Source organism: Schistocerca piceifrons, unplaced genomic scaffold (genome assembly GCF_021461385.2).
Source record: "Schistocerca piceifrons isolate TAMUIC-IGC-003096 unplaced genomic scaffold, iqSchPice1.1 HiC_scaffold_866, whole genome shotgun sequence".
NCBI lineage: Eukaryota > Metazoa > Arthropoda > Insecta > Orthoptera > Acrididae > Schistocerca > Schistocerca piceifrons.
The window spans coordinates 578,890-603,746 of NW_025729131.1; positions in this window are offsets into that span (position 1 = coordinate 578,890).

The window sequence follows — 24,857 nt, forward strand, 5'->3', positions numbered from 1 at the left end:
GTTTTGTGGCTGTACTTGTGCTGGCATAAGCTGGCAGCAGCACACTGGTCGCCAAAGAGGTTGCAAGAAGATCAATAACAGGCACTGAATCAAATGAACCTTCAGGAAAGAGGCCAAAGACAGACTCAGAAGCAATGCACCGCTAATGTACTCTCAACTGCCAGCATTTAAATTGCCACTGTGGACCGGAGGGCACAGTCAGTCATCCAGTGAGTCACTGAGTTGAGTCATCTGTTGCAGCCCAATCACTTGCAGTCACAGGCATGATCAGAGTCTCAATCTCAGGCAGCACATAACGACCAGAGTTGGGTGCATAGTGGGACTTGTACTTCACCAGAAGTTAGGCTAATGTGGACTATTATAGAAGAGCTCGTACAACAACACGTGGACCAGCTTAAGACAGGTAGCTTCTTGTTCTGTTAATAAAGAACCCAGTTAATATATGTGTGCAGTTTATGTTGTAGAACGAGGATACTGGCCACCAAACAACATCTTCTCCTTGCTTCGCACAGTACAAACCTACAGCGCCAATGGGATGACACAAAAGTGTCAAGTATAATTCAGTGCAGATTTTGCTTGCTTCTCTTGTGTCTTAGCTTGCAGGGGTGCTCATTTCTCTTTACCAACGTGTTGTTGTGTTCTTGCGTGTATTCCAGGAGGGGAGCCACAGAACTAATCAAAATTCTCTTTTAAAAGGCTTTGCTTGCTTTTTGCTATAACGTATTTGTGTAAACCATGACTCCCCCACCCCCTCCATTCCCTGCCCCTACGCCTCAGCCACAGACAGCCAATGTGATGGATCTAACACAGGCTTTTCAGTTTCAGACCAACAGACTGCAACCTTGCCGATGACAGTACAGCAACTACTGGCTGCACAAGCTGTGTCAGTCTCTTAACAAACAAACTAACCAGCCCAACAAGTGCCACCAACTGGCAAACCAATGCTCAGGTAATTTAATGACACAGAAGAGAAATGGATTGAATACCTGTCACAATTTCAAGCACATTGTAAAGTTCATCATGTTGAAGGTACTGTAAAGCTACAATATTTTCTTTTGATTGTGGGAACCCCAGGGTTGAGGTTAATACAAAAAGTATTCCCAACTGCATCTCCCAACAAACTCAGTTATGATCAAGTAAATGCCACATTAACTCAATATTATGAGCAGCGAGTCCAAGTAGCTGCAGCCAGATATCAGTTTTCTTGCTTGCATAAAAGGCTGGAAGAGATGTACCATCAGTGTTACACAGGCATGACCAGGAAGTGTAAATTTAAGTGTAGTTATGGTAACTTTTATAGTGATTTAATGATTAAAGATGCAATAACACCCAGTGTCCCAGATATTAGAATATGATCCTAAAGTAATCTGATTCGTCACTTCCCTAAGTATTTATTTTTTATTTATATATTTATCCAGCTGTAGGCAATAAATATTGTATGGATGTTGTCCAAAATAATATGTAAATTTATGGAAAACAATTTATGGAAAAGGAACATACAAAGTTTTATATCGAGTTGTGCAAGGAAAAATACATACAAAATTGTACAAAAAAAGTACAAAGGATAATACTTGGTCATACAAGACACAGTAAGACAACTTTTTATACATGTATTCTAACAACATTGTAACTGCATAGACTGTTTGCCCTAAGGCTTTATTTTTGTCTTCCCTAAACAGGAAGCCCTTATATTCATTACAATGATTCAGTAAAGATTTTACCACACTCAACAGCTGTCCGTCAGATATACAAAGTTAACAGAAAGGGAATGAAAGACAGTGTTTTCAGTTTTGCCTTAATATAAACATTATAAGCATTATTTATTGGCCTAAATAGTAATTTACCAAGTAAAAACATTGTTCAAATAGAAATTCTTTACATTCTCCTTTAAATCTGTTTTCATCCTTTAACATTCTGATGTTGGCTGGTAGTCTGTTGTAGTGTTTTGTACCAATATGGCTCACATGCCTTTGTGTGTGTGTTCTTTTTGTTTGCTGAGTATGGAGTGCTATGCTATTTCGGCTATTGTAGTTATCCAAGTCAAGGTATTGTTAGAACTTTAAGCTTGATAAATAAGGGTTTTCATTGTGTCTGTGGATGACTGTGTTATAATTCGGATAGCCCTCTCCTCCTTCTGTAACAGAAAGATTTGTTTTAGACAGCAAGTGGTGGAAACCCAAAATATTATTTCTTATGTTGCAAGACACAGAAAATAGCCAAAATATGCCATCCTGGCACCCTCTGCAGTACAAATATTTGCAATAATTCTAAGAGCAAAACAGGCTAAATTGAGTTTCTGCACAAGTTTCATTACATGGTCATTAAAATTAAGATTTTCATCTACATGAATCCCCAGCAATTTAGTTGATGCCACTCTGTCTATGGCCTTGTCACCCAACAACAGATCGAGATTTACATTTTGACTTATTTTCTCAAACTGCATATAATTTGTTTTATTTGCATTTAATGTCAACCAGTTTCCATTGAACCAAGTGTGGAGATCCTTTATTACTTGATCAATAGTTGTTTTGCAGCATTTGCTTTGGTGAACCTATTGTCACACTAGTATCATCTGTGAATAGTATGGCCTTGGCTGCTCCATGTGAATGTCATTTATGTAGACAAGGAAGAATAAGGGACCTAGAATGCTGCCTTGCGGCACTCCTATTTCAACTTTTTTGCATCTGATATTAAATTTATTTTGTGGTTGGAGTAATCTGACATCAGTCCTACAATCTGTGTTCTGTTTTGTTGGTCTGATTCAAATCACTTTTTCCCAGTCCCATTAATACCTAACACTTCCAGTTTTTCTAAAAGATTGCTATGATCGACAGTGTCCAATGTTTTGAAAAGATCTACATTTATTCCTACTACACAACTGTCTTTTTCTAGATTTTTGATTATTTGTTCAATGTAGCACACTTCTGCTCTTTCTGTATTTTTATCTGCCTGGAAGCCATGCTGATTTCTATTTAGTAACTTATGGCCATTTAAATATTTGTTGATTCCATGCTTCATTAATTTTTCTATTATTTTGGAAAATGCTGGAAGGAGGGATATTGGCCAATAGTTTTCTACCTCTTGCTTGTCACGATTTTTTAATAATGGCTTCACTTCTGACATTTTTATCCTTTCTGAGAACACTCCTTCACTAAATGATAAGTTGGCTACGTATGCCAAGGGCCTTGTGATTTGTGCAGCTGTGATTGTTATGATATAAACAGGCACCTCATCTACTCCTGCTGAAATTTTAGGTTTTGAGCTTTTTATTACTTTCAACACTTCATATTCATCTGTTGGATCCATCCTCATGCTACAAGCTGCTTTTGGAAATTCTGGTTTTTCTTGGTTTGTAAATTTTGAGCTTATTGCAAATCTTATAGTAACATGATTTGGGTGCCATGGCAGCCAGTAAGTTTGACCAGACCTTGGTTTGTCCAGTCAAGTCACCCCTTGCTCATAACTGCCCCAAGCAGCGACAACAACAAGCGCATACACAGCCATGTGAACAGCCACATAGACATGTAAGCAGACCTATTAACTTAGTGAAGTCTTTCCCTAGATGTTTTGCTCACCATAAAAGACAGGATTCCTCTCACATAATGCAATGTGTTACATGCCTGGAAAAAAGGCCATGTCCAAGCAGTTTCTTTGCAATGGCACAAAAAGGCAATTTTGCCTGCTCCCATAAGAAATGGTCTCATGCAAATGCAGTGAACATTTTGTTTTCCAAACCTACATCAGGTTCTGACAAAAGCAGGGTTAAGGTTGTGTGCCTCCTTCTCACCCTAGTGCTGTGGAATAATGTTATAACCAATTTTTTGTCTCGTTAGTCATTGCTGGCCATTGTATGAACTTTCAGTTAGGCACAGGTGCCTCACTAACTTTGCTGAACTGTGCCATGTATGAACAGGTAGGCTCACCGTGCCTTTCTAAATAGCAAGCACTTCACTGCTTACAATGGACAGGAAATTCCAGTGCTCGGACAAAATAGTTTGCCTGACACTTACTATTCTCACACTAGGACAGTGAATTTCACTGTGCTGAAGTCACATGACAGTGAAAACATTTTTGGTTTAGAAGCCTTTGATTTGTTTGGACTTAGCATCCACGAGAATGTACTTTCCATATCAGCTTTTGGATCAAAGACAGTGTCACTAGCTAGCTTATAGAATTTCCTGAACTATTTTCAGAAGGAATGGGAAAAGCTAATAACTTTGTAGCTCATGTTATGTTACATTGAAAGACAATGCACAGCCTAAGTTTTTCCAGGCCTGCCCCATTCCATTTGCTGTAAGAGACAAAGTTGCCAGTAAATTGAAAGAATTGCAAAATAATGGTGTAACTGCTTCCATTCAAGCTAGTCAATGGGCAAGTCTTCTCATTTTGTTGCCTAAGCCTTCTGGTTGCATTCACATTTGTGTTGACTTCAAGTCTACAGTCAACCCACAGACAGTAGTTGACACATTGCAGTACTCATGGACAAGCCTGATGCAGGACGTTGCTTTTCTAAGATAGATTTGTGTGATGTCTACTTGCAAATTCCATTGGATGAAGAATCACAGAAAGTTTTTGTCATAAATACACACTTAAGACTGTTCGAGTATTTGCATTTGCCCTTTGTCAGTGCTTCCCACACCCACCATTTTAATGTTACTTGGAACAGCTGACTACAAAAGTGCCATTTTGTTCAAACTACCTTGATGATATTGTCATCTGAGGTCATACACCAGAGGAACACATTGTCAATTTGCATACTCTTTTCTGAGTGTTGTTAGAAGCAGGATTCAAGTGTCATCTCAAAAAATGTGACTTTTTTCAAACTGAACTACAGTACTTAGGTCATGTTATAAACAGTCAGGGTGTGCACCCCTCTCCAATCTCATCTACTTGTGATCCATGACCTGCCTCTTTTTTGCACTGTGTCTGAACTACAGTTAGTACTAGGCAAGATGACATGTACTTCGTACCTAGTGCCTCTCAGATCATGTCTCCATTGCATCACCTGCATGCAAAAACGTGCCTTTTGTGTGGGCTAAAGACTGTCAAGATGCATTTCAGAAACTCAAAAATGCTTTGCTTAGTGACAGATGTTTAGTGCATTTTGACTCTGCCAAGCCAGTAGTTTTGCAAGATGACGCTGCTTCTTATGGAATTGCCACTGTGCTTTCACACAGAATTGGTGCACAAAACAGATCTACTGCTTTTGCCTCATAGTTGATAACTGAAACTCAGTGCAATTATTCTCAAACAGAAAAAGAGGCTCTTGCTATTGTGTATGGTGTTACCAAATACCACCACTATTTAGTTCTATTTAGTGACAGATCACAAGCCTTTGCAATCCTTGTTTCATCCATCAAAGCCAGTTCCTACATGCATCACTTAAAAATTGCAATGCTGGGCTTTGTTGCTTTCACAGTATAAGTATGAAATTGTGTACAGACCTATGGCAACGTATGGCAATGCAGATGTCCTACCTATACTTCTTATTGGTCCAGACTTTGATTTTGATGCATCTGCCACATCTTGTTGACAAACTGATGTGCAGGACTCAGAATTTCTGGGATTTTCTCCCATACACTACAGAAAAATTCCACAGCCCACATAAACAGACCCTAGACATCAAGATTTTGTTGCGTAACATTCACATGTCTCGGCCTCATTCATTGAACAGTATCCAGAACTGAGTTGTGCGCCAATACTTTGCTCGTCGACATAACCTTTCAGTACAACAGGTTGTGGTTCTAGTTCAAAATGACAGTGGACAATCATGTGTGCTTATTCCCAAAGTGTTCCAAAAGGTGTGCTGTGATTGCACCACCAAGGACATTGAGGAATTGTTTGCACTAAACAGTTAGTTCACCAGCTCTGTACTTGACAGGGCACGGACACACACATTGAAAAAATGACATCACAGTGTTGCACATGCGCAGAAAACCAATCTGCTCTGCCACAAACATTCTCGTCTTGGCCTAAGACTCAATTTCCATGGCAATAAGTGCACATAGACTTTGCAGCACCATTTTGGAACACTCGTTGGCTCATAGTGATAGACTCTTTTAGCAAGTTCCCATTTGTGGTGCCTATGAACTCCACCACATCATGTAACAGCATTCAAGCATTGTACTCAATATTTTGTGTAGAAGGTTTGCCGGAAGTACTTGTGTCAGACAATGGACCACAGTTCACTTCACATCATTTTGAACAGTTTTGTGAATGTAATGACATTCATCATTTCACAAGTGCTTTGTTTCACCCACAATCCAATGGAGAAACAGAACACTTTGTACACACTTTCAAATAACAGATGGCTAAGCGTCACACCACCTACACACAGGAACAGGTGCTGTGACTCTTTCTCATCTCCTACTGCTCCCACCCACAAGATGGACCATCACCAACAGAACTTGTGCACGGCCGCTGCCATCGGACACTACTACACTTGCTGCACCAACCGCAGCATCCCGGGCTGCCAATGGACCACAAGTATTGCTTTACACCACATGATCTTGTTCTTTTCAGGGTTTATAGCAACTATGGGCACTGGAAAAGAGACATGATCCAGGAACGCATAGGCTTTTATATGTATTTGATTGCATGTCCTGATGGCGTGCAGCACTGCCAGCAGAACCAAATTTGCTCATGTCATTTGCCCCGTCATTCTCCCAGTTTTCTTCCCCCATATTCACAGCCTCACTGGACTGCATTGCCTTCGCAGCTGCCCACTGGTGTTGCCAGGCCACCCCAGGATGAGTGGATGGACGATGCGCCCTCGCGCCCACTGTTCCCACTAGCCGACCCAATGGACCTGGACCTGCCATTGCCATCGCCATTGCTATCATCACTCCAGGACATGCCCTCAGGCTTGGATGTGTGCCCTGGCAGCAGTTTTCTGGAGGATGTTCCTGTTGCCTTGCAAGCCAGATGGAGGGGTACAGTCGGAAGTACACCTTCCTCCACAGTCACGGCTCCCAGCTCATCTCTACATCCAGCATCCTGCCTCCCTCCCCTTTGTCATTTGCAGCCTCATTACATGACAATGGTGTGGCATTTCAGAGGAGATGAATGGGCTGGTGCAAGCTGTTGCCAGCACACCAGTTGGCAAAGAGGTTGCAAGAAGATTGTAATAGGTAATAGGTGCTGAATTAAGTGAGCCTATCATGAGAGATGCCAAAGACAGACTCAGAAGCAGCACATTACCAATGCCCTCTCAACCACCAGTATTTAGACTACTGCCATGGACTGGAGGGTCCAGTCAGTCATCCAGTGAGTCAACGAATTGAGTCATCAGTCTCATCCCAGTCACTTGCAGTTGGAGAAAGTCACAGGTGCAGTCAGAGTCTCAGTCTGAGGCAGCACATGGTGACCAGAGTAGGATGAATAATGGGACTTGTACTTCACCAGCAGTGAGGCTAACATGGGCTATTACAGAAGAGCTCATTCCAAAACACATGCACTAACTTAAGATGAGTAGCTTCTTGTTTTGTTAATAAAGAACACTGTTAACATATGTGTGCAGTTTGTGTTGAAGAAAGAGGGTGCCAGCCGCCAAACAACATCCTCTCCTTGCTTCCCATGGTACAAGCCTATAGTGACAACAAGACAACACAAAACTATTAGTGTTGTAGTCCTTTGTAGTCTTCCTCTGATACCAATGCCCGTCAATGCAGCAACTCACAACTGCATGTTATCTATGGGGAATGATTAGCATGGTTGTAGTGGGTTGTTGAACTGTGGCATGTTATGGAGGAAGCACAATGCATCACCACCAAGAGCCCCAGCATATACATGGACACTGCTTGAAGAAACATAACTGTAAATATGGCCAAAGACTGTCGACTGACCGTTGCAGACTAACACATAGCCACACTGCACATCTTTTCAATAAAAACAGTTTTTTGTTTTATATATAATGCTATTATTATGATGACACTCACTTGATCAAAAGAATTATAGCCAGATCAATATGTTAGTAATAAAGATAATGAATGTTAATAATGGTGATTGTTTTATTTAAAAAGCTTTAAGAGTTTTCACACAAAAATTTCAGAGGCATTACTTTCCAGCACACCCTCCTAATGTCTTAAATTTCATATTTTATGCTGCTTTTATTCTTAGACATCTTTTACATTTTTTTTTGTTTTTTGTTTGAGGAAAAATGAAATCTGTACATAGGAAGTGCTCTTACCAGTGTTGGCCCCAATTTGCATCTTTGTAAAGTTAAGGGAAGGGGAGACCTACACATTTAAAGATTGCACACTGTGCCATGTGATTGCTATCCTAGAGAAAAAATAAATATTTTGTAAATGTCTCTTACTTTATTATTTTTGCTGTGTACTGGGATTATTTGATCATACAACGGCCTGAGGATGGTAATATGTACCAGAACTGGTAATCAGTAAGCAAAATAGAAATTTGCAACTATAGACTGAAAGATATATTTTTGGGGTGTAGAAAGGGTCAAACATGAATAAATCCTTCAGAAACCTCTTTAACTGAATTTTACTAGTAGTTAAATTTTTTATGGCATGGAGTCAGCACACTGTTGCCACATCAGTTTTTGTGACTTGGAGCCACTAATTCTTAGTCAAGTAGCTCCTCAGCTAGAATCATGAGGCTGCAAGCAACCTGTTCCAGTCTTCCTACCAATGAAAAATCCCTGGCAGTACTGGGAATCAAACTCAGGTCCTCCTTATGGCAGTCAACTGCACTGGCCATTCAGCCATAGTAGAGGACCTGGACGAAAGTAAATGGTAAATGTTTATGAATATAATTCTTATTCCTAGTATTGATCCTATGAACTGTGCTATTGGTTTGAAAAAGAGATATATATTTAATACCAAACTTCATAAAGGAATAAACATAGTGGGCAGCAGTAGATAGTATTCCTAGTTCCCTAAACGGGCTTCTGTAAGATGTTCTTGAGTTCATACCATTAATTTCTTACTAAATGTGTTTGAATTCAGAAAACTTTAGCTTGGATGGATGAGTTACCCCAAAAATCATCCTGTATGACATTATGGAACAAAAGTAAGCAAAGTATGTTAGCTTTTTTACTTTTATATCACCTATGTCTGACAACATTCGTATTGCAAATAGAGATTTGTTTAGGCACTTCAGCTGTTCTGTGGTGTGCTTCTCCAAGCTGAATTTGTCATTAACCTGTAATCCAAAGAATTTAAAACTGCCAACTTCTTCTATCTGACTGTTATATACTTTACATGTATACTGGCAAGAAACCTGATATGCTACACTGCATCTTCATGTAGTGTGCTTTGTCAAAGTTTAGTGACAGAGAAATGGCCAGGAACCATTTATTAATGTTCATTAAAAAATCGTTAGCCAAACTTCCTAAGACTATATTTAATTTGCTATTTATTGCAATGTTTTCATTACCTGCATACAAAACAAACTTGACATCTGGTAATTTTACATATTTTATTTATTTATCAAATGGTTTCTACAGAGTTAATTTCATAATTCAGGTGTAACACAATTTTGTACTCAGAATTATACAAAGTTGTCAGAAGATGTATATTATAAACAAAATGCAAACGATACTGAATGTTTAATGGTGATTACAATATTTAAACATTAATTATGGTCTAGTTTCTATAGCACTTAATTTTCAGTGTGTATCTGCTACAGTGTGATGTCCAGTGTGTTCAGCCATTCAATTGCTCCAGTGGTTGTTTTTAGCAGACATAGGGTGTGAAGAAGTGTAATCAACCACCAAAATGACAAAGATGAAAGGCCATTGGCACACAAAAGAAAATATATGAACCTTAAGATGGAATATTCTGGGACACCACATGTAATTAGTCACCAGTTGGATGATGCCTGTTAGCTTAATAGGCTACATGTATCTTTCCTTTTGATACCTTTTGTTTCCAGACAGATATATAGGATATGAATCATTTTGCAGCATTTTCTGTTGTATTCCTATATTCTAATTTACATAAAATTGTATAGGCATTTATGCAGTCAGATGCCTTTGGCAATTATAAAATATACCAGGAGCCTGCACTTTATTTTCTAATGTGTCAAGTTCATTATCATTTTATAAGTAGAGCCTTCTCAATTCCAGGACCCTTTAAAAATCCAAATAGTGACTCTGATGGTACATTATTTGCTGTCAGATCTGTATATTACCTGGAAACGATCACACATCATACGTCATGATCACAGTGTAGACACTTTTATTGTTCCAAGGGGGAGGGGTTGGAGAGAAACTACAATGATATAGAATATACAAAACTTAATGTACCATATGTAATGTGTCATAAAACTGCCATGTTACGTTACATGTAGCCTAAGTGTAAAAGGCACTCTCCAAGTATACATATCTTGATAAAAATCCAGTTGGTTAAATGAACACAGTTGATAAAGTGCATATGGTTGATAAAATGCACCCAGTTGATAAAATGCCAACAGCTGAAAAAATCCTGATACCATCCACGCATGCTCATGGTGAATATGACTCTCACATGCTTGCTACAGAGCACTATGCTTCCAGCGGAGTGTTGACACAGAGGCAGTGGGCACACTAAAAAGTTACCTACCTTGCTGTTGGATGGCATGTGTAATACAAGCTAAATGATCACATGATGTGCTTACAAGCAATGAATAGTGATGCATCAGAAATAAAGGCAGATTTTTCAAAGTACCCAATATAACAATTATGATATCACCTGACCATACGTGTAAAATTACCTTGGGCTTATGCACCATATAAAATCTGTAGTAATTACATACTGTGTGATCACTGACAGCAAGGAAACAACAGAAAAAAGTAACCTATATGTTTAATTAACAAAGCAATGTGACACAAAAAGAAAACCACGCTGATGCAAGCACAAATGCTAAACCAGGCAGACCTGGAGGGGTCTTGCCAATTATTGCTCATGGATGGGGGAGGGGGGTACTCAAAAGTGGATCTGTCACCTCTATATTAGCACTCTGCTGTTAGCTTAGTGCTATGTGGCATGCCTGTGACAGTAATGTTCTCTGCCAACGTGCATAGATGGTATGAGGATTTTATCACCTGAGTGCATTTAATCAACTGAATTTTTATCGAGATACGTATATGTGGGAAGCACCTTACATGCTTTGACTTCATGTAATGTAACACGGCAATTTTTTATCAATAGGGTATTTAATGTGTGCTGATTTTTTTAAAAAAAATCTGTGCTGCTTTCAGTTACTTGGAACCATGTTACACTAGATTAATTATGGAATTATCAGTGCTTCTTGAGCTATTTTATATACCTCCCTGCACAGAATTTCTTCATCCTTATCAGTAATAAATTTTTATCCTTATATTTCTATACCTATTCCATATACCTATGTTTAAGTAGTACAAGATACAATAAATAACTTAGAAGGTCATGTGTGATTACTGTAAAAACCAAAATGCCTGAAGATGAATGAGTAAGGTCTAAAATGTCATCATGTAAAATTTAAAATAAAGTTATTTTTGTACTGGGGGCAAAATTTATATATACATTCAAATATTTACTCAAGAGAAGGGTAACTTAAGTATGAAACTGGCTGACTCAGTCAGTGAACCACCAAAAGGTATAAACACTGATAAAAGCAGGACAATAAATACTATGATCAAGATCAGATAGAGCATGTTTCATTATTGATAGCAGATGGTGCCATTAAATGATGTGTAATGAATGGGCAGCATCAACAAGCAATAGTAATGTGTGAGACGAGATGCTATGGATGCTGGGCAGTCCATGATCTAAACTGCTGTTAGTGATAAGTGAAAACAGAGTTGTTTGCTGAATAGTGTAACATATCTGTCAGATTTCTGTTAGTGAATTGTGTCCTAGATGGAAGCTTCAGCTGGTGGCTAAGTAAAACAAGTGAAGTACTATGAGTCAAGGTAGTTGGGTTATTCCTACTGATTTTCACTGCAAGAGATTGCTGTTTACAATATGATGAGTGCAAACAGTATGACTTTTTTGCTGGTGAAAAATGCAGAAGAGAGGAATGGAGCCACAAGCTGAAATTTCCAAGGACTCAAGTCCATTATTAGGGCTTTGCTATTGGAAATCAATGCTAATGTCTTTTGTTGTCAAATTGGAGCTGGATGCATTTCACTAGATAGATGATATCATGCTTTGATTATCCATCAACCTCCTGACCCCACCGACACCCCGCACCCCTACCTTCTACCTTCTTTCTAAAATTCACAAACCCAATCATCCCAGCCGTCCCATTGTAGCTGGTTACCAAGCCCCCACAGAACATAATTTCTGCCTATGTAGATCAACACCTTCAACCCAGTACATGCAGTCTCCCATACTTCATCAAAGACACCAACCACTTTCTCGAATGCCTGGAATCCTTACCCAGTCTGTTACCCCCGGAAACCATCCTTGTAACCATTGATGCCACTTCTTTATACACAAATATTCCGCACGTCCAGGGCCTCGCTGCGATGGAGCACTTCCGTTCACGCCGATCACCTGCCACCCTACCTAAAACCTCTTTCCTCATTACCTTAGCCAGCTTCATACTGACCCACAACTTCTTCACTTTTGAAGGCCAGACATACCAACAATTAAAGGGAACAGCCATGGGTACCAGGATGGCCCCCTCGTACGCCAACCTATTCATGGGTCGCTTAGAGGAAGCCTTAATGGTTACCCAGGCCTGCCAACCCAAAGTTTGGTACAGATTTATTGATGACATCTTCATGATCTGGACTCACAGTGAAGAAGAACTCCAGAATTTCCTCTCCAACCTCAACTCATTTGGTTCCATCAGATTCACCTGGTCCTACTCCAGATCCCATGCCACTTTCCTTGACTTTGACCTCCATCTGTCCAATGGCCAGCTTCACACGTCCGTCCACATCAAACCCACCAACAAGCAACAGTACCTCCATTATGACAGCTGCCACCCATTCAACATCAAACGGTCCCTTCGCTACAGCCTAGGTCTTCGTGGCAATCGAATCTGCTCCAGTCCGGAATCCCTGAACCATTACGCCAACAACCTGACAACAGCTTTCGCATCCTGCAACTACCCTCCCGACCTGGTACAGAAGCAAATAACCAGAGCCACTTCCTCACCCTCTCAAACCCAGAACCTCCCACAGAAGAAACACAAAAGTGCCCCACTTGTGACAGGATACTTTCCGGGACTGGATCAGACTCTGAATGTGGCTCTCCAGCAGGGATACGACTTCCTCAAATCCTGCCCTGAAATGAGATCCATCCTTCATGAAATCCTCCCCACTCCACCAAGAGTGTCTTTCCGCCATCCACCTAACCTTCGTAACCTCTTAGTTCATCCCTATGAAATCCCCAAACCACCTTCCCTACCCTCTGGCTCCTACCCTTGTAACTGCCCCGGTGTAAAACCTGTCCCATGCACCCTCCCACAACAACCTACTCCAGTCCTGTAACCCGGAAGGTGTACACGATCAAAGACAAAGCCACATGTGAAAGCACCCACGTGATTTACCAACTGACCTGTCTACACTGTGACGCATTCTATGTGTGAATGACCAGCAACAAACTGTCCATTCGCATGAATGGACACAGGCAGACAGTGTTTGTTGGTAATGAGGATCACCCTGTGGCTAAACATGCCTTGGTGCACGGCCAGCACATCTTGGCACAGTGTTACACCGTCCGGGTTATCTGGATACTTCCCACTAACACCAACCTATCCGAACTCCGGAGATGGGAACTTGCTCTTCAATATATCCTCTCTTCCCGTTATCCACCAGGCCTCAATCTCCGCTAATTTCAAGTTGCCGCCACTCATGCCTCACCTGTCATTCAACAACATCTATGCCTCTGCACTTCCGCCTCGACTGACATCTGTGCCCAAACTCTTTGTCTTTACAAATGTCCCACAGTGGGCAGCTACAAAAGGTGTCTGCTCCACATGTCAGTGGCGGCCTCAACCAACCTCCTGATCTGGAAAGTCAGGTTGTACTCGGCAGCATGCCATACATCCAACTACTAAACATCATGATGGTACAATGAGAAAAATCTCATTACCCCGGGCCCCAGTCAATAGACTGGGATTGTCGTGAGCATCGGATTCCGAGGGCTCACAGACATCATGAGAAGAATCGGAGCTTCTCAAACTCCCTCAAGACCAAACGCAAACACTACATCGGCACACTCAACGTGAACACACTGATGAAGACAGGAAAGATGAAACAACTGACAGACACTCTCGAAAAATTTCAAATCAAAATATGTGCACTGCAAGAAACACGATTCACAGACGAAGACCATTTCAACACGGAGAATTTCAGAATATACAAAGGAAAACCATCGAGACAACTGAAAAACCTAAGGCTTTTTGGCACAGGATTTGCAGTACACAGGTCCATCACGGACAGCATAATCGACTTTTCATCACCAAACGAAAGAATCAGCACCATCACAGTGAAATCAGCCAATAAATCCTACGCAATAATCAACACACATGCACCGACTGATGACTACAACAGGAAAAACCCGGACGAAATTGATGACTTCTGGACGACAATGGAAGCAACTATCAGAAAAATTCCTGCACATAGAGTCAAAATAATACTGGGAGACTTCAACGCCAAACTAGGAAATGAAAAGATATACAGACATATCACAGGAAAACATACTCCACACAAGGACACCAACAAAAACGGAAAACATCTGATAGACTTTTGCAAAAGCCACGACCTCGCCATTATGTCAACAAAATTCAAGAAACCAACACGAAAACTTACCACATGGAAATTCCCCAGCGGAAAGCAAGAACTACAAATCGACCATGTAATAGTGCAGAAAGACTCACAAAAAGAAATTTTCAACATAGACACCCGTTAAGGCTACTTCGACTCAGACCACCACCTACTACAGATCAGGATTCGTCTTTTGCCCAAGAAAAAGCTCCAGAAGAATAAAATTGTTAGACCAGATCCAGGATACGTTACTTTAAACCAGACACAAATATTACACAAAATTAAAATGGAGAAAACGACAGACTGGACACAACTTTCACGAAGAATCCGAGAGGCCATGAAACTAGCACAAGCACCACGTACACGGAAACACCGTTGGTGGAACCACACATGTGACCAAGCTATTGACCAACGAATCAGTGCATGGAAAAAATTTAGTAGCCATAAATCCCAAGAGAATTGGATGAACTTCTTGAAAACACAGAAGCAATCAAGCAAAATCATTCGCAGTGAAAAACGACAGTATGACAAACGGCGACTGACAGAGATCGAATCGGACTTCATGAAGAACAATACAAGAAACTTCTACAGAACGTTCAGAGAAAATATGACTGGATATCAACCACCCAACTTGTGCTTCAGAAGACTGGATGGAACCCTAGAAACCAGTACCAAAAACAATTGTGACATTCTGGCAAAGTACTTTAAAAAACTGCTCAACACGGACCCCCCCATGGAAGAAATGATGACAGAAACGAGCACATACAATCCAGATAGTGAACCTCCAACTCTAGAAGAAGTTAAAGAAATAATAAAGTCACTCAAGAATCGTAGAGCACCAGGAGAAGATGGCATCATCGCGGAAATCTGGAAGTTGCAAGACCCAGAACTCACCAAAGACATCCACAGGATCTTGGAAGACATCTGGAAGACCATGAAAATTCCTGGCGACTGGAAAACTGCCCTGATACACCCACTACACAAAAAAGGTGACAAGACTGACCCAAACAACTACAGAGGAATATCCCTACTACCGGTCACCTACAAGATCCTCTCTAAAGCTTTACTGAACAGACTAGAATGCCAAACCGACCACTTGATTGGGGAATACCAAGCAGGCTCCCGTAAAGGGCGGTCTTGTGCGGAACAAGTTTGGAACCTGAAAATGATTTTACAACACAAACAAAACCTGATCATTACCTTTGTTGACTTCAAAAAGGCGTATGACTCTATCGACCGGAAAACTCTCTTCAAAATTCTAGCAGAATACAAAGTAGACAACAAAACACGGGCTATCATAGAGCAAACTTTAACCAACACGACCTCCAAAGTAAAGTTCTGTGGGGAACTATCAGAGCCCTTTGAAATTCGCACAGGTGTCCGACAAGGCGATGGCCTCTCACCTCTCCTTTTCAATCTGGTGTTAGATAAGGTCATAAAAGAATGGGAAACATCACAACAGGGGATAACCTTAGGAAACCTACAGATTAAATGCCTGGCTTTTGCAGACGATTTGGCGATTGTCACGAAAGGTATAAAGGAAACAAAAGACGTTATTTAAAAACTGCACAAAATCGCTTCCAAAACTGGACTACAGATCTCTTACAAAAAGACACAGTTTATGAGCACAAAGAAACTCTCATCTCTGAACACAAAGTATGGCACGATTTACAAAATGGCAAACTTCAAATACCTCGGTGAAACACTACAAATGAGTGGACATAACAGAGACTCAAACGAAGAAAGAAAGACTAAACTGGACAAGGCATACAAAGTAGTGTGGAATCATTACAACAAGAAGTCTATCTCACAAAAAGCCAAATTACGCCATTACGACACGGTGGTGCTCCCCGAGGCACTATATGCAGCAGAGACCACACTAATCCTAGGGCATACACGTATCAGACAATTAGAAAAAGTAGAACGGAAAATACTTAGGAAAATATTTGGCGCAACTAACAACAATGGAATATGGATCAAGAAACCTACAGAGGAACTGTACAAACATACGGAGACAATCACAGAAAAGATTAGAAAACGCAGACTACAATTCTATGGACACCTATACAGAATGCCATCACACAGGCTGACCAAACAGATCTTTGACTGGGTAACCACTGGTAACAACAAATGGGTGGCAGAGGTAGAAAACGACCTGAACCAGCTCAACATAACAGCAGACACAATAAACGACAGAATAAAGTTCAGAAACATCATTAAGAAAAGTAAACTACATGAGATACAATGCGACAAACGAACAGGCATAAAATGGACTGAAGAACGCAAGCAAGATCACAGCCAGAAGATGAAAGAAATATGGGCAACCAAAAAGGCAATCAAGATGAAGCCGAAGACACAAAGCCGACAAGAAGCATGGACAGAGGACCGGAAACAGAAACACAGCGAGCGAATGAGGGAAGTTTGGGCAGCAAGGAAGGCAGCAAAAGGAACTGGCCATGTAGTTTAGTTCAAATGCGCTCTTTAAGGGCAAAACACCAATAATAATATATATAATATATATCAATTCTTGTATAGGTGAACATTCTCAGCTGTTTCACTGAAATAATTTCATTTGATTTTTTGTATGATATATTATATTTCAGACTAAAATGTATAAAAAGAAATTAAGTTGTTACAATCAATATAGCTAAAATTATTTTTCTTTTAGGAATATGTGGCATACTTAAAATTCATGTTATTAACTGCACAGTCTAGCACTAATTATTAAATTTATTTCTGGATTCACCTATAAAATAATGTCATATCTTGGTCAGGAAAGTTTGAAACTCTTTTGCTTTGTAAGCACCTTGGAATATTGTGAGTACCACAGAATGTAGTAGTAGTGGGTATGCCTCTGATGGAGGCAGATGTTTTGTTTTTTTTATGATTGACACTAACGATGTAATTTGGAACATTAAGTGGAAATTGTAAAGATGGTGTGATATTTAATAATGTGACAAAGAATAAAGTTCAAGAAATATAATGGCAAATCTTCATCAGTTAGTCAGTCATCAGGAACCCACAATGTTAAATCAAAATTTCAGCGGCAAGAATGTACCCCCAGGCGCAAGACTTGGAGCCCACAACAAGAAGAGAAAATGAAGATAAGTAAAAATTTTTTCTTTTGTATATTTTACACCTCTCAGAGCTTTTGAAAATAATGAAGACACTAAGGGACATTAAACTGTGATATGTGAGAGGATAAAATTACAAGTGTGTGCATCAGCCATGATCCGTTGACTGATAACGAAGTTTGGTGTGTTGCATAAGAAGAATGGATTTTGGATATGGGTCATTTACAGTTTATGTATAAATGAAATTACAATCACTCAATCAAAGAAGACCCGTGAGCTGCCCAACGAAGTCATATCAACAGTGATGAGATAATATCAACAATGATGGACCAGATGAATTGAAAGAGGACTTTACAAATACAATGAAGGACATCAGAAAAGATAAGTACAAACTATCTGTGGAATTAATATTTCTGGTGGACTCGTGTGATTGCTAGGAAAATGAATAAAGACTAGGTTAATGATGTAGATGTGAAAGCTGTAGGACCAAGCCAGAACATGTTTGAACCAAGTGAAAGTGTAGTTAGCAAAGAAACAGTTAAAACTGATGTTACACAGTTGATTTTGGCAAAATAGAGTGCAGTTACAGATCAGTTAACAGAAGTACGAACTGAAAACAATGATAAAATGGACAGGGTACAATACCAAATAGACTAACTTAGTAATAGGTTGTCAGATGGATTAAAAAGTGTGAATGAATAAGTTGATGTAATAGGAAATAAATTTATTGTTTTTGAAAATGAGTTAGTTGCACAATCCGCAAATCAGGATAAGAATGTTAATGATGTCAGAGTTCAACAGAAGGCCATAGAGGAAAAAATGGAACAGAACTTTAGGAGTTTAGATCAAAAAATTTTAAATGTTGAAAACAATATGCTAACTAATGTAAATGTTATAGATCTTAAAATTTCAGTAGTCCAGCAAAACTGTATTCACAAAAATCTTTATTCAAACAAAGGTATTGCACGGTCCAACATTCAGTAATTTGCAAGAATGTTTGCCTATTGGAGCCCCAGGCTCCAAACGATTGGTATCAAACGTGTGATTCTAAATCCACCATGCAACTGTGATGGCAGGTGTCATAAGATGCTAGGAAAACCCAAATGATTTATGATGGTAGTGTGTGGGATGTCTGGTATTGCAGACGTTTCTTTGGCCGATTACATCATGTGGAAGAATCTGACAACACTGCTGCACAAGACATTTAAGTACGCTACTGGCCCAGATCTAGACTTTTACCCTCCTCTGTTATTTACCCATTGTTATTTTTACTAGTATACTGATACTCCTCTTCTTTAGGCAAGTGGCTCTGCTCTGTATTTCTAGATAATGTCAAGAATGAAATACTGAAAAACCTCTAAAAGGGCAGAAATAATGCTTGATTCATTTATAATCCTTGACAATGCTGAGACTTCAAAGTGATCCACTGCATTCCATTAACTGTACTCTACTCTATTCCCAGCTGGAGCTTATCACCATTAAACTGACAAAAACAGTCTACAACTGACAGATTATTTTTTTTAAAAAAAACAGCGTTTGAGATATCTCAGAACTGTTCTACAAAAGACCACATGCATAAAAATTAAATTGAAATTCCAGATCTATGTTAAAAATGCAGGCAGCCTTTCTTACTTCATTTGTCAATGAGTCTTTAAATAGTGGTGCAATATTTGAATAGAATTTCTGCTCAGTTATATTATTAGTATTATTCCATATGACTGTAAATTCTTTCCAACCAAGAGCAGGGTAGGTTTTCACGTGTTTTAAATGTGCAAGCTCACAGTAGATATATTCCAGTGATTGAAATACTCCAGATAAGGTGATATCTTCATCTGATGAACCACTGCTGCTGCAATAGAGTGATAGAAATATTGTAGCAAATTTTGAACACCATTATCTTCATGCAGTGCAGAAGATAACAAACAAAGATATAGAATGTTGGGACAGAATTGCTGGTCAGGCCTTACCTTCAGACCCCTGTCCTTCATCCCAGGTGGGTCCCTCTCCCCATTCGATCCAAGTGACCTGCCCTTCCTTTTTAACCTTTCCTGACCTGTGCCTCTCTCCTCCTCACAGAAGGAACTATTGGTTACTTTGCTAAAGCTAAGACAGTGTGTGTAATTTTATGAGTGTCTATCAACAGTACTGAATTTCTCCTGACCAGCAATTCTGTTTCATGATTTTCTTTTTGATAAAACTATTCAAACAAAACCATTAGGTTTGTGGAGCACTAATGTCAATGAATAATGCAGCTTCTTTCAATAGAAATTACACAATAAAAACAATCTATCATTAACTTTTACACTAATCTTTTAGTATCTGAATTTGTCAGATAGTTTCAGTAAACTCTCTTACAGCAAGCCTCCACGTAGTCATTTTAAGGATATAGGTCACATAACAGCATCATCCTAGCACCCTCACTTTTTTAAATAAAAGATCACTGATTGTAAACTGAATAAATATTACAACACTAAAACTTAATTAGTAACAGGAATAAAAATTCTGGAGAAAATGTAAAACAGAGTAGTTACTACAAATACAATATAAAAAATCTGCGAAATGAAAGATATTGTATGGTCACACAATGAGAGTTAGTGGGTTAGAAAAACTGCTAATTTCAATCCTTCGAATTTTAGGGATGATGTTATGGGCAAACATTCATACACAGTTTTGCATGGTTTATTTCATAACCTGAAACAGAAAGTAAGTCATCATTCAAATGACTGATTACTCTAACAGAAGTCAGCTGAAATAAGTGCTGCTCTACAACATAACCAAAATCATCACACCTTGGGGAATCCTTTTTGCTGAGAAGGAACTCATGCCTCTATGGCAGAATCAAATTCTGAGGTATATGTACAATATATCTTGGAAAATCACAGGAGCAAATCAGACAAATCAAATTGACCATATGTTAATCACAAACCAGAGGGTGACTTTTGCTAAAAATGGGGATATTTTTTGAGAAGCTAATGGTAACTTTGACCACTGTCTAGTGGGTGGAAATCAGAAACTATCTGCAGTACTTAAAAGAAAGACTGTCAGCACAAAGAAATACAATGTGAACAAACTTAAGGATAAATTTGTACTACAGTGATACTGACAAATGTTGGCACAAATGCTACATCATCAGGAAGTAGGAAAATAATACATAGATAAGGAATGGAGATACATTAATGACTGTCTTAGTGACCATGTTGGTAGTGGGGAGCAGGTGTGGTAATTGCAACGCTAAATAATCACTCGCACTCCCGCCACTTACTATGGATACTTTTATTCTTACAATGTATACACAATACATGTAGCATAGAGTGCAAACTACAGAGAACTGATCTAGCAAAGATACAGTTGTTCTTGCTGTGGTATGGCAGTGATGTTATTGGGATTAGAGCCAGTGGTTCTATGCCTCCACAAACACTCAAACAATATTCAACAATGGGTTCCACAAGTGTTCTATATGCAGACTCCTTTGCAGAATGAAAAGAAGACTGAAGTAGCAATAATTTCAGACAGTAGAAAAGAAAAAGAGAACTACTAACAAGGCAGACAGGGGAGATACCAGAGAATTATCACAGTAATGAAAGTGGTAAGTCCTATAAGAAGTTAAAAGAAACAACCCAAGAATCACGACAAGATAACATTGAATAAGGATAGTTATGAAATCCAAGTATCAAGAGTTAACTGAAAAACAGCAAGAACACTTCAAAGTTGTTCAGATGGCAAAAATATTTCAATAATATTTCAAGGAGATCCTCAAAGTGATAGCTGGGAGGACAAAAAAACTTCTGCACTTCATAGCAGAAACACAGACTGGTGAACTATGCTCCAAGAAATGCAAAGGATCATCTCATGTTTGAAAAAAAATTGGTCAGGTGTGTGTAGGACTGAGGGTTCCATAGAAGCTTAATTATGTTTAATATATAGGCACTTCATCCATGCTGGGAATCAGATACTGGCTATATGCCACTCCCAAGAATCCCAAGACTTTTGAAAATGTTTTAATTTTAATTCTGAACTTGAATAACAAATACCAAAAAATATATTTTCTCACACCACATGGCAGAGTGAGAACACACATACAAAAGATATTACATATGCAAGTTCTCAAAGCTTTTATGTATATGTTCTCCTGCTACCACTTGGAGAATAGATTTTTTATCCATCCAATTATATCATACTTTCAAATTTGTGCTGAAATATTTTTTCATGCAATGTAATTACAAATTAAACAATGTAAATTCCAGGTAGGAATATCAACAATGTAGAACCAGCTCTTAGTCACAGTGATATAACAGGCTTTGTGGAGAACGGCTTCTATCAACTAATCCAGTAAAGGCTGACATGGGGACACTGCTCAACTTACATTACTGGTCATTAAAATTGCTACACCATGAAGATGAGGTGGTTGTTGTTGTTGTTGTTGTTGTTGTGGTGGTCTTCAGTCCTGAGACTGGTTTGATGCAGCTCTCCATGCTACTCGATGCTGTGCAAGCTGCTTCATCTCCCAGTGCCTACTGCAACCTACATCCTTGTGAATCTGCTTAGTGTATTCATCTCTTGGTCTCCCTTTACGATTTTTACCCTCCATGCTGCTGTCCAATGCTAAATTTGTGATCCCTTGATGCCTCAGGACATGTCCTACCAACCGATCCCTTCTTCTAGTCAAGTTGTGCCACAAACTTCTCTTCTCCCCAATCCTATTCAATACCTCCTCATTAGTTACGTGATCTACCCACCTAATCTTCAACATTTTTCTGTAGCACCACATTTCGAAAGATTCTATTCTCTTCTTGTCCAAACTATTTATTGTCCATGTTTCACTTCCATACATGGCTACACTTCATACAAATACTTTCAGAAACGACTTCCTGACACTTAAATCTATACTCGATGTTAACAAATTTCTCTTCTTCAGAAACGCTTTCCTTGCCATTGCTGGTCTACATTTTATATCCTCTCTACTTTGACCATCATCAGTTATTTTGCTCCCCAAATAGCAAAACTCCTTTACTACTTTAAGTGTCTCATTTCCTAATCTGATTCCCTCAACATCACCCCGACTTAATTCGACTGCATTCCATTATCGTCGTTTTGTTTTTGTTGATGTTCATCTTATATCCTCCTTTCAAGACGCTGTCCATTCCATTCAACTGCTCTTCCAAGTCCTTTGCTGTCTCTGACATAATTACAATGTTATCGGCGAACCTCAAAGTTTTTATTTCTTCTCCATGGATTTTAATACCTACTCCAAATTTTTATTTTGTTTCCTTTACTGCTTGCTCCATATACAGATTGAATAACAATTGAATAACATTGGGGAGAGGCTAAAATCCTGTCTCATTCCCTACCCAACCACTGCTTCCCTTTCATGCCCCTCAACTCTTATAACTGCCATCTGGTTTCTGTACAAATTGTAAATAGCCTTTTGCTCCCTGTATTTAACCCCTGCCACCTTTAGGTGTGGTGCTACAGATACGAAATTTAAGCGACAGGAAGAAGATTCTGTGATATGCAAATGATTAGCTTTTCAGACCATTCACACAAGATTTGCACCTGTGGTGACACCTACAACGTGCTGACATGAGGAAAGTTTCCAACTGATTTCTCATACATTAACAGCAGTTGGCCGGCATTGGCTGGTGAAACGTTGTTGTGATGCCTAGTGTAAGGAGGAGAAATATGTACCATCACATTTGCGACTTTGATAATGGTTGGATTGTAGCCTTTCGCGATCGCAGTTTATCATATCGCATCATTGCTGCTCGCGTTGGTCGAGATCCAATGACTGTTAGCAGAATATGGAATTGATGGGTTCAGGAGGGTAATACGGAATGCTGTGCTGGATCCCAACAGCCTCATATCATTAGCAGTCGAGATGACAGGCATCTTATCTGCATGGCTATAGCTAATTGTGCTGCCACATCTCGATCCCTGAGTCAACAGATGGGGATGTTTGCAAGACAACAACCACCTGCACGAACAGTTCGACGATGTTTGCAGCTTCATGGACTATCAGCTTGAAGACCATGGCTGCGGTTACCCTTAATGCTGCATCACAGGCAGGAGCGCCTGCGATGGTGTACTCAATGATGAACCTGGGTGCACAAATGGCAAAACTTCATTTCTTTGGATGAATCAGGTTCTGTTTACAGCATCATGGTGGTTGCATTTGTGTTTGGCGACATTGCGGTGAACGCACAATGGAAGCGTGTTTTCTTCATCGCCATACTGGTGTATCACCCAGCATGATGGTATGGGGAGCTATTGGTTACAAGTCTCAGTCAGCTCTTGTTCACATTGACGGCACTTTGAACAGTGGACGTTACATTTCAGATGTGTTACGAGCCGTGGCTCTACCCTTCATTCGATCCCTGCGAAACCCTACATTTCAGCAGGATAATAACATGACCGCATGTTGCAGGTCCTGTACGGGCCTTTCTGGATACAGAAAATGTTCAACTGCTGCCCTGGCCAGCACATTCTCCAGATCTCTCACCAATTGAAAACGTCTGGTCAGTGGTGGCCGAGCAACTGGCTCGTCACAATATGCCAGTCACTACTCTTGATGAACTGTGGTATCATGCTGAGGCTGCATGGGCAGCTGTACCTGTACACGCCATCCAAGCTTTGTTTGACTCAATGCCCAGGCGTATCAAGACTGTTATTACAGACAGAAGTGGTTGTTCTGAGTACTGATTTCTCAGGATCTATGCACCTAAATTGCGTGAAAATTTAATCACATGTCAGTCCTAGTATAATAAATTTGTCCAATGAATACCCATTTATCATCTGCATTGCTTCTTGGTTTATCAATTTTAATGGCCAGTAGCGTATTACTTCCTTCCACATGTCATGAATCTTACATAGTTTGAGAGCAAATTCAAAATTATGAAGTGGCTTTCCTCAAATCGAAGTGCTCTTTGTACTCCCTTCATACACTGGTACCTGAAAAGCATAGTGCCTGCTTCACTTTGGGGATGGGAGTGGTTTGATTGGTACTCAAAATATCGTCATGACAACAGAGACACTGCTTCTCCTAGTAAGCAGTTACCTCCAAGTCATTTACTAGTGACTGTAATTAT